General features: G+C 38.7%; 1 pseudogene; it reads left to right on the forward strand.

The window, feature by feature from the left end:
- The window catches only part of LOC101362008 (stromal membrane-associated protein 1-like), a 29,653-nt pseudogene extending 16,637 nt beyond the window's left edge, over positions 1-13,016 (forward strand).
- Positions 13,017-15,236: the final 2,220 nt, after the last annotated feature.

The raw sequence follows: 15,236 nt of genomic DNA on the forward strand, positions 1-15,236 counted from the left end.
GGTCTTCTTCCTAGAATTTTAGTTCTGCCTCCCACCTTTCTCCTGCTCCATCAGGGACTCTCTGTTGTGTTCCCTGTCAGGGTGGTCATTGGTGGTAGCTGGGCACCATCTAGTTCTTCTGGTCTCAGGCTGATGCAGTCTCTGGTTGATGTGGTCCTTTCTGTCTCTTGGGCTAAAATATTCCTTGTGACTTTGGTATTCTTCGTTCTCCTTTACTCCAGATGGATCAGGACCAATTGATGCATCTTAGATGGCCATTCGCTAACTTTTAAGACTCCAGGTACCACTCACCAAAGTAGGATGCAAAACATTTTCTCAATAAACTTTGTTATGCCAATTGACCTAGATGTCCCCGAATGCATGGTCTCCAGACCCCTACCCCTGCTACTCTGTCCCTCAAAGTGTTTGATTGTATTCAGGAAACTTCTTAGCTTTGGTTGAGTACAGTTGTGCTGACTTCTCCTGTAATGTGTGCTGTCCTTCCCTTTACCTAAGATAATTCTTACCCACTATGTAGTTAGTGAATAACCCTCTCCCTCCCTCCCCACCCTTGTAACCATCAAAGAATGTTTTCTTCTGCATCTAAACCTTTTCTTGATTTCTTATAATAGTGGTCATATACAATATATGTCCTTTTGTGACTGAAATAAATTGATTCAGCATAATGTCCTCCAAATTCCTCCATGTTATGTTTCACTGCTTCATCGTTGTTCTTTATCATTGCCTAGTATTCCATTGTTTGAATATACCATAATTTGTTTATCCATTAGTCCACTGATGTGCACCTAGGTTGATTCCATCTTTTTGCTGTCGTTAACGGTGCTGCAGTGAATATGGGTGTGCATATATCTATTCATGTGATGGCTCTTATTTCTCTAGGATATAGTCCAAGGAGCAGGCTTGCTGAATCGTATGGTACTTCTATTTCTAGCTTTTTAAGAAAGTGCAAAATTGATTTCCAAAGTGGTTGTACTGTTTTACATTCCCACCAACAGTGTATAAGTGTTCCAGTCTCTCCACAACTCTCCAACATTTATTATTTTGTGTTTTTTGGGTTAATGCTAGCCTTGTTGGGGTGAGATGGTATCTTATTGTAGTTTTGATTTGCATTGCACTAATTGCTAATGATTGTGAGCATTTCTTCATATGTCTGTTAGCCACCTGAATATCTTCTTTGGCAAAGTGCCTGTTCATATCCTTTGCCCATTTTTTAATTGGGTTATTTGTCTTTTCGTTGTTGAGGTTTTGCAGTATCTTGTAGATTTTAGAGATTAGACGCTGATCGAATTTGTTTATAGCCAAAATTTTTTTCCCAGTCTGTAGGTTGTCTTTTGACTCTTTTGGTGAAATCTTTTGATGAGCTTAAGTGTTTGATTTTTAGGAGCTCCCAGTAATCTAGTTTCTCTTCTGGTGTTTGTGCATTGTTACTTATGGTTTGAATTGTGTTTATGCCATGTATTAGGGATCCTAGCGTTGTCCCTATTTTTTCTTCCATGATCTTTATCTTTTTCGATTTTATATTTTAAGTCTTTGATCCATTTTGAGTTAGTTTCTGTGCATGGTGTGAGGTATGGGTCTTGTTTCAGTTTTTGCAGATGGATATCCAGTTATGCCACCACCATTTGCTAAACAGACTGTCTTTTCCTCAATTAATGGATTTTGGGCTTTGTCAAATACCAGCTGCTCATAGGTGGAAGAATTTATGTCTGGATTCTATTCCACTGGTCTATGTTTCTGTTGTTGTACAAGTACCAGGCTGTTTTGACTACCACGTGGTATAATAGGTTCTAAAATTAGGTACTATGAAACCTCCCACTTTGTTCTTTTTCTTGAGTAATGCTTTACTTCTCCAGGTCCTCTTCCCTTTCCATATGAAGTTGGTGATTTGTTTCTCCATCTCATTAAAAAATGCCGTTGGAATTTGGATCAGGATTGCATTATATTTGCAGATCACTTTGGGGAGAATTGACATTTTCACAATGTTGAGTCTTCCTATCCATGAGCAAGGTATGTTTTTCCACTTATGCAGGTCTCTTTTGGTTTCTTGCAGTAGCGTCTTGTAGTTTTCACTGTAGAGGTCTTTTATCTTTCTGGTTAGATTTATTCTTAAGTATTTTATCTTCTTGGGGGCTATTGTAAATGGTATTGATTTGGTGATTTCCTCTTCAAGATTCTCTTTGTTGGTGTAAAGGAATCCAACTGATTTTTGTATGTTTATCTTGTATCCTGAAATTTGCTGAAGTCTTCTACTAGTTCCAGTAGTTTTCTTGTGGATTCTTTGGGGTTTTCTGTGTATAAGACCATATCATCTGCAAATAGAGATACTTTTACTTCTTCCCTACCATCTTGGATACCCTTTATTTCTTTTTCTATTCTACTTGCTCTGGCTAGGACCTCCAGCACAATGTTGAATAAGAGTGGTGATAAAGGGCATCCTTGTCTGGTTCCTGTTCTGAAGGGGAATGCTTTCAAACTCACTCCATTTAGGATGATGTTGGCTCTTGGCTTTGTATAAATGCCCTTAATCATGTTAAGGAATTTCCCTTCTATTCCTATTTTGTTGAGAGTTTTTATCACGTATGGGTGTTGGACTTTGTCACCTGCCTTTTTTGCATAGATTGATAAGATCATGTGGTTCTTGTCTTTTGTTTTATTAATGTGATGGATTACATTGATTGTTTTTCTAATGTTGAACCATCCCTGCATACTTGGTATAAATCTCACTTGATCATGGTGAATTATTTTTTTGATATGTTGCTGAATTCTATTGGCTGGAATTTTGTTGAGGATTTTTGTATCAATGTTCATGAGGGATATCGGTCTGTAATTTTCTTTTTTGTGGTATCTTTACCTGGTTTTGGTATCAAGGTTATTCTGGCTTCACAGAAGGAGTTTGGGAAGATTCTATCCTTTTCTATACTCTGAATTACCTTTAGTAGTAGTGATGTTAACTCTTCTCTGAAAGCTTGGTAGAATTCTCCAGTGAAACCATCCGGGCCAGGGCTTTTTTCTGTTGGGAATTTTTTCATTAGCTTTTCAATCTCTTCTTTTGTTATGGGTTTATTTAGTTGTTCTAGCTCTGTGTTTGTTTAGGTGGGTAGTGAGTTTTTAGAAATTTATCCATTTCCTCTAAGTTTTCAAATTTGTTAGAGTACAGTTTTTCATAGTATTCTGTTATGATTCTTTTAATTTCAGTTGGGTCTGTTTTGATATCACCCATCTCATTTCTTATATGGGTTATTTGCTTCCTCTCCTGTTTTCTTTTGTCACTTTGGCCAGTGGTTTATCAATTTTGTTGATGTTTTCAAAGAACCAGCTTTTGGACTTGTTAACTCGTTCAATTGTTTTTCTATTCTCTATTTCATTTAATTCTGTACTAATTCTTATTTCGTTTCTTCTGGCACCTGAGGGCTTCTTTTGGTGCTCTCTTTCTACTTGTTCCAGTTATAGGGTTAATGTTTTGATTTTGGCCTTTTCTACTTTTTGTATGTGTGCAGTGATTGCTATAAACCGATTTCTGAGCCCTGCTTTTGCTGTGTCCTGAAGGTTCTGGTAGGCTGTGTTTTCATTCTCGTTTGATTCTATGAATTTCTTTATTCCATCCTTAATTTCTTCTAAAGTCCAGTAGATTTTTTATTTTTTTAATGTACTTTAGATGAAGGTTTACAGAACAGTTTCTCATTAAACAGTACATATATTGTTTTACGACAATGATTCACAACCTCATGACATGTAAACACTGTCCCTTCTCAACCTTGGGTTCCCTATTACCAGCTTTCCTGTCCCCTCCTGCCATCTAGTCCTTGTCCCTGCACTGTTGTGCCCCATTAGTTTCATTTTGTTTTATAGGGCTGTCTAATCTTTGGCTGAACGGTGAACCTCGGGGGTGACTTCATTACCGTGCTAAAAGGGTGTCCGGGGGCCATACTCTCAGGGTTTCTCCAGTCTCTGTCAGGCAAGTAAGTCTGGTCTTTTTTTGTGAGTTAGAATTTTGTTCTACATTTTTCTCTAGCTCTGTCTGGGACCATCTGTTGTGATCCTGGACAGAGTAGTCAGTGGTGGTAGCCGGGCACCATCTAGTTGTCCTGGACTCTGTGTGGTGGAGGCTGTGGTAGTTGTGGTCCATTAGTCCTTTGGACTAATCTTTCCCTTGTATCTTTTTTCTTCATTGTCCCTTACTCCTGAAGAGGTGAGAAAAGTGGAGTATCTTATATGACTGCTCACAGGGTTTTAAGCCCACAGAAGATACTCCCCAAGGTAGAATATAGAACATTTTCTCTATAAACTGTGTTATGCCAATTGAGGTAGATGTTCCCTGAGACCATGGTCCCCACAGCTCTCCACCCAGCAATTCAGTCCCTCAGTGAGTTTGGATGTGTCTATGGAGCTTCCATGGCGTTTCCTTGTACAAGTTGTGCTGGCTTTATCAGCCAGTAGTTTTTGAGCAAGGTATTGTTCAGTTTCCATGTGTTTAATTTTTTCCTTGCTTTTTCTGTTATTGAGTCCTACTTTTATGGCTTTATGATCAGAAAAGAATCTTTGTAATATTCCGATGCTTTGGATTCAGTTAAGACTTGCTTTATGGCCTAATATATGGTCTATTCTGGAGAATGTACCATGCGCATTGGAAGAGAAAGTATACTTGGCTGCTGTTGGGTGAGTGTTCCATATATGTCCATGAGATCAAGTTGGTTGATTGTAGCATTTAGACCTTCCGTGTCTTTACTGAGCTTCTTTCCGGATGTTCTGTCCCTCACCGAAAGTGGTGTGTTGAAGTCTCCTACTATTATTGTGGAGCTGCTTATCTCTGTGTTAGAGTTTGTTTTCAGTATTTTGGAGACCTGTCTTTGGGTGTATAAATATTTATTGTAGTTATGTCCTCCTGGTGTATTGACCCTTTAATCATTATATAGTGTCCTTCTTTATCCTTTGTGGTGGATTTTACTTTAAAGTCTATTTTGTCACAGATTAATATTGCCACTCCTGCTCTCTTTTGAGTGTTGTTTGCTTGATATATTTTTTTCCATCTTTGAGTTTTAGTTTGTTTGTGTCTTTAAGTCTAAGGTGTGTCTCTTGTAGGCAGCATATAGATGGATTGTGTTTTTTTATCCATTCTTCCACTCTCTGCCTCTTTATTAGTGCATTTAGTCCATTTACGTTCAGGGTAATTATTGATAGGTATGAGTTTAGTGTTGTCATTTTGATGTCCTTTTTTGTGTGTTGTTGACAATTTCTTTGTTCCACTTAATTTTCTGTGCTAAATGGTTTTTCTTACATATTTTCTTTTCATCTTCTTCATTGTTGTTGATTTTGTGTTGGCTGAGTCTTTTTATTTTTCCAGTTTTTTATTTTGATTTGTCTGATTGTTGGTTTTCTTTGTGGTTACCTTAATATTTACCCCTATTTTTCCAAGTTTATACCAGTCTTTTATTTCTTTATATTGCCTTGACTTCCTCTCCATATGAAAAATCTATGTCTACATTTTTTAGTCACTCTTTTTTGTTTTAATATTGTCACCTTTTACATATGGTCATCTCTGTTTCCCTATTTTCTGTGTTTTAGCTTTGATTTATTTTTGTGTCTTCCCTATCTGAATTGATATTTGGTTGCCCTGTCCTGTGTTCTAGTCTTGGGCTATTATCTGATGTTATCGATTTTCTAACCCGAGGACTCCCTTTAGTATTTTTTGTAATTTTGGTTTGGTTTTTGAAAATTCCCTCAATGTCTGTTTATCTGGAAATGCCCTAATTTTGACATCATATTTGAGAGACAGTTTTGCTGGATATATAATTCTTGGCTGGTGTGATAGTTAAGATTGTGTGTCAACTTGGCTGGGCCATGATTCTCCGTGTTTTAATGTAATCACTCCCACGATTGAATATACTGTGAGTAGCTAATCAGATGAAAGGGAGTCTCCTTGAGAGTGTGGCCCGCATCAGTATATAATCAGACTTTCTGGCTTTTTGCTCTCTCTGGATCCTGCGGCTGCTTCCTGTTGTCTCATCTCCCGTTCTTGGGACTTGAGCTGTCAGCTTATCTGCAGAACCTGGGATTTGTCGATCTGCACAGCCTGCGAGTGGGAGTCCTGCTCTCCGACCTTCTGATCTTGGGCTTGCCAGCTTCAGCAGCTGTGTGACTTGGGAGAGGCCTCTACCCTGATCCACAGACTTGGGACGTTCTAACCTATACAATCGCATGAGCTGTTTCCTTGATATAATCTCTCTCTCTCTCTATATATATATATATATTTATACACATTACTGGTTTTGCTTCTCTAGAGAACCCAGCCTAAGACAGCTGGCAATTTTTTGCCTTCAAGGCTTTATATATGTCATCCCATTGCCTTCTTGCCTGCTTGGTTTCTGGTGAGTAGTCCGATCTTAGTCTTATTGACTCTCCTTTGTAGATGACTTTTCATTTATCCCTAGCCACTGTTAAAATTCTCTCTTTATCTTTGGTTTTGGCAGTTTGATTATAATATGTTGTGATGACTTTTTTGGGGGATCTGCCTTATGTGGGGTTCAATGAGCATCTTGGATAGATATCTTCTCATCTTTCACGATATCAGGGATGTTTTCTGCCAACAAATCTTCAACAATTCTCTCTGTATTTTCTGTTGTACCCCTTGTTCTGGTTCTCCAATCACTTGTAGGTTATTCCTCTTGATAGATTCCCACATAATTTTTAGGGTTTCTTCATTTTTTTAAATCCTTTTATCTGATTTGTCCTCAAATAAGTTGCTGTCAAGTGCTTTATCTTCAATTTCACTAATTCTGACTACCATTGCCTCAATTCTGCTCCTATAACTTTCTATTGAGTTGTTTAGTTCTGAAATTTTATAGTTAATCTTCTGGATTTCTGATTGCTGTCTCTCTATGAATTCTTGTAGCTTGTTGAATTTGTCATTATGCTCTTCTCTAATCCTCTTAAGTTCTGCATTTTTATGGAATTCCTTCCCAATCTCTTGAAGAGTTCTATATATTAATCTTTTGTATTCTGCCTCTGGTAATTCCAGGAAATTCTCTTCCTCCAGAAAATTTCTTGATTCTTCATTTCTGGACCTTGTTGAAGCCATCATGGTCTGCCTCCTTATGTGATTTGTTATTGACTGTTGTCTCTGAGCCATCAATAAGTTATTTTATTTATTTACTTTATGTTTGCTTACTGTGTCCTAGCTTCTTGTTTTATTTTGTTTTTTTTTATATGCCCAAATAGGCTGCTGGTGTGAGCTAGCCTGATCACTGGCACCCCTGAAGTGCTAACATCCTGCCACCAGGTGGGCATAACTGCCACTAGGTATGTGAGCCCAGGAGTCAGACCACTCCTCCTGTATGAATTCAGCTCAGGAGTCCAGGTATTCGGCAACCGAGTTTGTAGTGTAGGCTCTCACCTACGGTCCTAGACAGGCATGGGCGATTGGTGTAGGCACAGTCATTTGGCTGCAGCAAGGGGTCTCATGCTGAGCAAGGCAGGAAGCCAACAGCCAACCCCTAGTGTCCTGGAAGAAAGCATGTCCCTGTTCCCTAGAGTGCATAGGTGGGTGGATTTTGCAGCTGGACTATGATCACCCATTGCTGTTGGCTGTAATGACTGGGGGCACCACTTATTCTTGGGCCCCAAAGCAGGTGGCTTGGTGGCATGGGTGGAGCCATCAGTCTTTAGGCCCCTGATGTGGGTAGGTGAAGACCCTGTTAAATGGGCAGAGCAGTGTCAAAGGTCATGAACCTGTCACTTCACAGCTGAAATAGTTGAAGTTAGACTTCAGGTATATACCCTGTTGCACTGTGGTAATGAGGGCCTATGCTGTTGAAATGGGCCCACACAAGTCTCTGCAGGGGGAAAGGCACTCAAAGTCCGTGGACCCCTTATGCCTGTGCCTAGGCAAAGGAACTGTGCCTACCCTGAGTTCCTGGCTTAGGGGAGTTGGCAGATTATTTTTTCCTCTTTTTGTTAATTTGTTCCTTCTCCAAGGCCGGGAAAATGGCTCAGGGCCCTTGATGTGTCCTATTTCCACCCAGGAGACTCAGCAATTGCTGAAGCCGTCCCAGGACCAGTGCAGAGCAGGGAGCAGGGAGGTAAATGCAAGAGAGGTTTTTCCCAAAGGAGGATCTTTTTGATCATCAAGGTAGGCCAGACACAAGTAATTATCTTTTGCTGATCTAGGGCTGCTTTTCACTGGTTATGGATGGCTGAGTAGACTGTCTGGCGCTGGCCCCTCCGGATGTAGAAAACACCTCCTGAGCGCTGCTGCTTGCCTCATAGTGCACCATGAGCTGATCTGGCCTGAAGTTTTCTGGCTCCTGCCGGGTCAGGTTTGGCAAATCCTCACTGCTTCCAAACTGTCTCTCCCTCCCCCGCCACTCAGTCTGATTCCTCAACTTTGCCTTTTATGTTCAGGGCTCCAAGATTGTCATATATAATCGATTCGCTTGTTTTGTTTTTTTCTGGTCTTTGTTGTTTTTTCGGGACCACCGGAAACATCTGACTCTGCCATCTTGGCCCCATCTTCCCATAACAATACGTGAGTTAGGCCTCAACTAATTAATATGAGAGGCTAAATGGCATCTAAAGTTAAATTGTTACTAAGCAGCAGAGCTAGGTTATGAATGAATATCTCTCCAATTTCAAATTCTTCTTATTTTCACCATACCACAATTCCACAAAAGTAGTATTACAAATATCAGCCATTGTACTTACAAGATGTTTCTATATGCATATGGAAAAATGTTTATGTGTATGTGTGTTTGTGTGTGTGTAGACATATAGACTTCTTAACATTAGGATTAGAGTTGTTGTTGTTAGGTGACGTTGAGTCAGTTCTGACTCATAGCAACCTTATATCTTACAGAAAGAAACACTGTCCAGTCCTGTGCCGTTCTTACAATCCTTGTTATGTTTGAGCCCAGTGTCGCATCTACTGTTGGAATCCATCTCGTTGAAGATCTTTCTATTTTTCACTGACCCTCTACTTTACCAGGCATGATGTCCTTCTCCAGGGTCTAGCCCCTCTTGATAACATGTCTAAATTACATGAGATGAAGTCTTGCCATCCTCACTTCTAAGGAGCTTTCTGGCTGTATTTTTTCCAAACTGATTTGTTCATTCCTCTGGAATTCCATGGTATATTCAATATTCTTCACCAACACCATAATTCAAAGGCATCAATTCTTCTTTGGTCCTCCTTATTTATTGGCCACCTTTCTTTCACATGTATATAAGTGATTGAAAGCACCATGGCTTGAGTCAGGCGCACTTTAATCATCAAAGTGACATCTTTGCTTTTTAACACTTTAAAGAGAATTTTTTTTCCAGCCGATTCGTCCATTGCAATATGTTATTTGATTTTTTGACTGCTGCTTCCATGGGCATTGATTGCAGATTCAAATAAAATGAAATCTAATATACAGTAGGGTATCAGATTTTTCTCTTAAAAAAGATGACATACATATTTTAATATATTCTTAAGAAAAAATAGGGGTGGATAGTAGGAAGAAATATATATTTTTATTAGTCTTTGGTTATGTCACTGACAGGATAAGTTACTGTCAATGGAATTATTTGGTTCAAATAATTTCTTCAAAGACTTTGTCTCAACAGTTTGACAGTCACTCAGTTTGATTGCATTCGATGTTAAAAACCTTTTATAATTGCTTTTAACCAGTTCCCCTACATTTGTAATTGTCTATCATAGTCTCTCTCTGTAGTCCAAAGAAGTGATAATAATACTCTATCCTTCACCAGTTTTTATTTTCATAGTTTTCTATTTGCTTTTACATATATGCTACTATTTACTATTTATGACACTCTGGTTGTTTTTTTGTTTTGTTTTGTTTTGTTAGAGAGTTAAGTCAAATTTACCTTTCCTCTTTTTATGTTTGGGAACTAATAGGCTTTGAGATAAGTGTAAGTATCACAAGCTGATAAATTATATATCCGATATTAGATTACAAATATAATTGTTTAAATTATGTCCCAATTTAGGATCTCCTATATCAGAGAATTGCAGAGCCCAGGTGGTGTAGTGGTTATGAGCTAGGCTGCTAACCAAAGAGTAGGAAGTTCAAATCCACCAGCCGCTACTCTGTCGTATAGGGTCACTATGAGTTGGAATCCACTCGATGGCACTTAACAACAACAACATATCAGAGAATTATTGTTTATTCTAGGTTACCTCCCCTTATAACTCTCTTTTCTCCTGTTATGTATAAAATTTCCCATTTCAAGAAGCCACAATAAACATGGAGACCACTTCAAATTAGCTCCACTGTTCTAATGGCATACTTGCAGGCCCTTGGTATGTCATGGAATGAAACACTGTTTAAAGTCATGAGCAAATAAGTGAAATAAATACGTTTCAAACAGCATGATTTGTATTTCAAACAATTGATAAAATCCAGTTTCAGCTTACATTTATTTAAAATGTAGGATATACATATTTAAAACTTCCTGAATAAAATAGTCCTTGATTAAAACTGTGATATTAGTAACAACAGTCACCTTAAAAAAAAAAAAAAAAAGGCTCAAGAGGGAATTTTTTTAGGAGATCTGTACAAGGACAATCTACTTCTGTTCCACAAGAGACCATGGACTCACAGTACGCCTTGTTTTTTAATGACTACTTAATTTTTAAAGAATTGAAACACACTTCCATTAAGTTCCTGTTGCTTTCAGTTGTCTATATAGCCAGGCAAAGACCCCAAAATCGATATACAAAGAACTTCCTTTTAAGCCTATAATCAATAGTTGCCAATGATGAATAAACATCAGTTATTAACAATGGATGTGGTTTAGGTTGTTTTACTTTTGTCTGCTTTTAAAGCACTTGTAATGGATTGCTACTGTCAAATGCATCCATTTAACTGAGCACAGAGAAGGGTCAGAATTGTTGACAAGAGATGTTTACCAATCCAAGGTTCCCTCTCTTTGATTCAAAAATTCACTGTCTGTAATACATAAAAAACCTGGCCTAAAGATGGGTTTCTGCTGTACTATTTGTAAAAGAAAGATATATTATGATCACTACATATATTCAGATTGTATTGCTCTTGCAACAAATTCACAGTAAGAGCAAAATTTTCCAAACATGAGAAATATAAATTTTCCATGGAACATTCACATGTAAGAAACAGGGAACTATACTGAAATAAGTTACAAGTAAAGTTGAGATAAAAGCTTGGCATGAGGCAGCACATAACGGTATGATGACTTGAAGGAATAATACACTAAATAATTTTGTTAGAGAGTAATATCTAGAAACCCAGAGGAGATATATGTGGAACAAAGATTTAGATTGAAATTTACCCAAGGTATTAGGGCCATGAATGGAAGAAATAAATTTGAGCTGTACTCACATTTCAAAACTAGAAATCCAAGTGGGAGAAAAAAAGGTAGGCAAATAATAGGAAATCACTCAACACCTTAAGTTCATACTTAAGTTCATCTCATACCCATGAAAGAAAATGGCTCAACAGTTTAAAAACTGTTTAAAATAAGAAATACAATACCTGGCAAACATATGGATAGTATTATCTTCTCTACAAAAAGGTGATAAAAGAGGTGGACTTACACTGAGCAAAATGTATCATGCAAGGATTGGTTACTCCAAGCACATTATCAGGCTAGAATTCATAGAAATCTTGGGGCTCATAAATCTGGGGTCAAGTCAGTCAATCTGGACTAATGGACACCAGGACAGATATAGTAGCTGGAATCCAAAAGATCTTGAAACTAGTACTGATAGTTGGCCCCTATGCACACAGTCTTTGTACCTTATGATAGGAAAATAGATAACTGCTTGGGAAAATATTAAGTGGTAGTAGAGTGTATGAAAGATAAGTGCAATGGCAAAGCAAGACTACTCTGTGAAGTCAGTCTTCCAGAGAACTTTTGAAGACCACAGGCAGATCAAACAGTGGAATTTTTCATGAGAGAGAACCATAAAAGAAGAAATACTACAATAAAAAATGTTATAGTTATGACTGGTATTTTCTCCTCTGATACTCCTCTTCAGTATGTGGTATCCTTTCTTCTTCAAGCTGCTGTTTAGAAAAACAAACTGGAACAAGAGAAGGAAAAAACCAGGAAAAAATTAGAGAGAAGGAGTCAGAAAAGCCTGAAAACCACTTAACAACTGAGAACCTAAAGAAGAAAGAAGAGCAGTTATTGGAACTTAAAAAATAGTAACATCCCTGAGAAAAACTACACTGTTGATCTGTTAGGACTTCAAAGAGACCTATCAAGGCATCTTTGACCAATGAGAACATGACTAGGAGAACATGAATGATGATTTTGGCATCATTGAGATAATGATTTATGATTGCTTACAACAACTGTTATGCCCCAGACCAAGGGATGCTCTCTGTACCAGAAATTGCCACCTCTGTACAGTAGCACCTGGGGATCTGCATCTATTCATTGAGTAAACTACAAAACCGGAAGAATAGGCAAAGAAACAACTCTCCAAAGACTCCATCTTATTTTGGTATGGTACAGGAACCGTTCAGCAGCAGAACACTTCTGGAGAGTTTATGGGACTCCCAAAATGTAGCATTTACCTCACAAGCACCAACTACATTTGAAAGTTTTCCATCAATGGGCGTGCCTGTGCCTGCAGTTTCTAGATTAAGGAAAAGGGGATGGGACACAGTGCAAGCACAGTGGTGGACATATCCTTGCCCAGTGGGTTTACGGGAAATGTACAAACTTGTGTGATGCCATACCTTCAAAATGTTGTTGGGCCTCAAGTAGGAATGGTGGGACAGATGGGTGCACCCCAGAGTAAGTTTGGACTGCTGCAAGTTCAACAGTCTCAGTGGAGCCTCTCACAGAAGAATCAGTAGCTGTCTGGCATGAGTATCAATCATGCAAACTCTGCAGCGGGTTTTGATCTGCCCTCAAGCACAATAGCAGGATGGTCTGGAAGCTCCTCAGATCAGACTCTCAGCACACAAAAAAGGAAATTAAAACCACTTACTTGTACAATATTCTTTATGTCATATTCATTATTTAAATTTTAAAGAAGTGGATAAAATATAGCCTATTATAGTCTTCCAGAATTAATTCATTAAATTAAAACACTTTGTCAAGAAGAGATATCGGGGAACAAACCTGATACTTAGAGTAAAAGATCATACTTGTTAGGAAAATGAAAAATACGTAAGTGAAAACTTTTGTAACCTGTATATTATTAATGACAGTTATTGTTATTGAAATTAATTACTTAAAAATAATACATTTGTCTTAGTCATCTACTGCTGCTATAACAGAAATAACACAAGTGGATGACTTTAAGAAACAGAAGTTTATTTCCTCACAGTATAGTAGGCTAAAAGTCCAAATTGAGGGCATCGGCTCCAGGGGAATTTTCTCTGTCTGCCTTCTCATCAATCTTCCCCCAGACTAGGAGCTTCTCAGCACAGAGACTCCAGGCCGAAAGCATGCACTCTGCTCCAGGCACTGCTATCTTGGTGGTATGAGGTCCCCCTGTCTCTCTGATCACTTCTCTCTTTTATATCTCAAGAGATCGCCTCAAGACACAATCCAGTCTTGTAGATTGAGTCTTGCCTCACTAACACAACTGCCACCCATCCTCCCTTGTTAACATCATATAGGCAGGATTTACAACATATAGGAAAATCACACAATACTGGGAATCGTGGTGCAGCCAAACTGATACACACATTTTTCGGGGGACATAATTCAATCCATGACAACATTATACAAAATAAACATGTTTTCTTACTTTTTCTACTCAGACAGTGCAGTGTCGTTTTTTTCTTTTATGCCTAGGAAAACTTCAAATGCATTTAAACTGCCTCAGATTATTCTCTGGCTGTCTTATAAACTATTTTATTTTCCCTGTATCTCTTTGAGTTCAGAATTTTTTTTCTATTTTGCCTATATTTACTTGGTACATAAAACTGTGTTGGTATTACAGTAAGACCTTAATTCTTACTGAATAAATAAACAGATGAATCAATAAAACCTTCTTCCAAACTATGTAAGTGTAGCCCAGAGGGGCTATAAATAGTTAAAAGCAAAATTGGTGGATGCATTTGTGACAATAATAAGAACAGCAAAATCTTCTTGAGGAAGTAATCATTCAGTTTCAATATATTTTGCATTGCCAGAAGTTTGTGAAAAACAAGACTCCCTGCATGTGATCTTTGGAAGAGGTGGTGAAACAAATTTATTTTATGTATAAGAAATAAACAGGCCTTCCGGGCAACATGGCACTATAGACAGAAGCACCATGCCATCCCTCCACAGCAGAGATCCGAAAAACTAAGTCAGAGACACATCAATCCTGAAACACTAAGCATCAAATGAAGAAATAAAGAACTCAGCCAAGCACCAAATGGAATAAGAAACTGACAGAGACCAGAGAGCGAGGAGAGATACATGCAGAGGTCCCCTGTCAGCTAACGCAGCACAGATCTGCCATCTTGGACTCCTATCAGAGATCAGCAATTAGGGAGTACAAGAAAGCAGCCTCACAGAGCCTCCAGCAGGAGACAGAACAACCAGTAACCAGTGATACACGCTTTCCCACCCTCCACCCTTCTTCACCCCCACGCGGCCTCCTCTGCTTCCTGCTGCCATAGTCTCTTGGCCGGAAAGCACTGGCTTCACTGCAGTGCCACTTGGATTCCACATGCTTACACTGGCTGGCTCCTTGAGTGCCATTTGTTGGCTGCTTCTGTTGCTTTTTTCCACTTCTTTTGATTTCTTCCTTACCTCTCACCACCTCTCCCTCCTTTCTCGCAAATACCTAGCTCTGTGTGCAATCCTTGCTTCTTTCTGGAAGGCTGTGAAACACCCCTCTTCTGTGAAACTGGTTCCTGGCCCTTGCTGTCATGCTGGTGAGATCTCTGGGGCATTTTTTTTTTTATTAGTTTGTTCTGTTTTGATTTGTTTGTTTTTGTTTTTGTTTTTCTTTTCTTGGCTTGGGAATCCTTTCTAGCCAGGCAGTACTGCGTGGCTTGGGAGCAACTCACTTGCTCTGCGCAGACATGTGGTGGAATCCCTGGAGGCATTTCTTTTTTCATGTTCGATTTTGTTTTTGTTCTTTTTTTGTTTGTTTCTTTGTTTTGTTTTCTTCTCTTTTTCTCTTTTTGTCTTTCTTCATTTCTCAGTTTCTCATCTCTCTATACTTCTTTTCCTGTCTCCTTCTAGCCAGGCTATATTTCATGACCTGGGAGCAACTTCCCCAGTCCTCACACCTGCACCAGGGGGAT

Source organism: Trichechus manatus, unplaced genomic scaffold (genome assembly GCF_000243295.1).
Source record: "Trichechus manatus latirostris isolate Lorelei unplaced genomic scaffold, TriManLat1.0 scaffold00375, whole genome shotgun sequence".
Classification (NCBI taxonomy): Eukaryota; Metazoa; Chordata; class Mammalia; order Sirenia; family Trichechidae; genus Trichechus; species Trichechus manatus.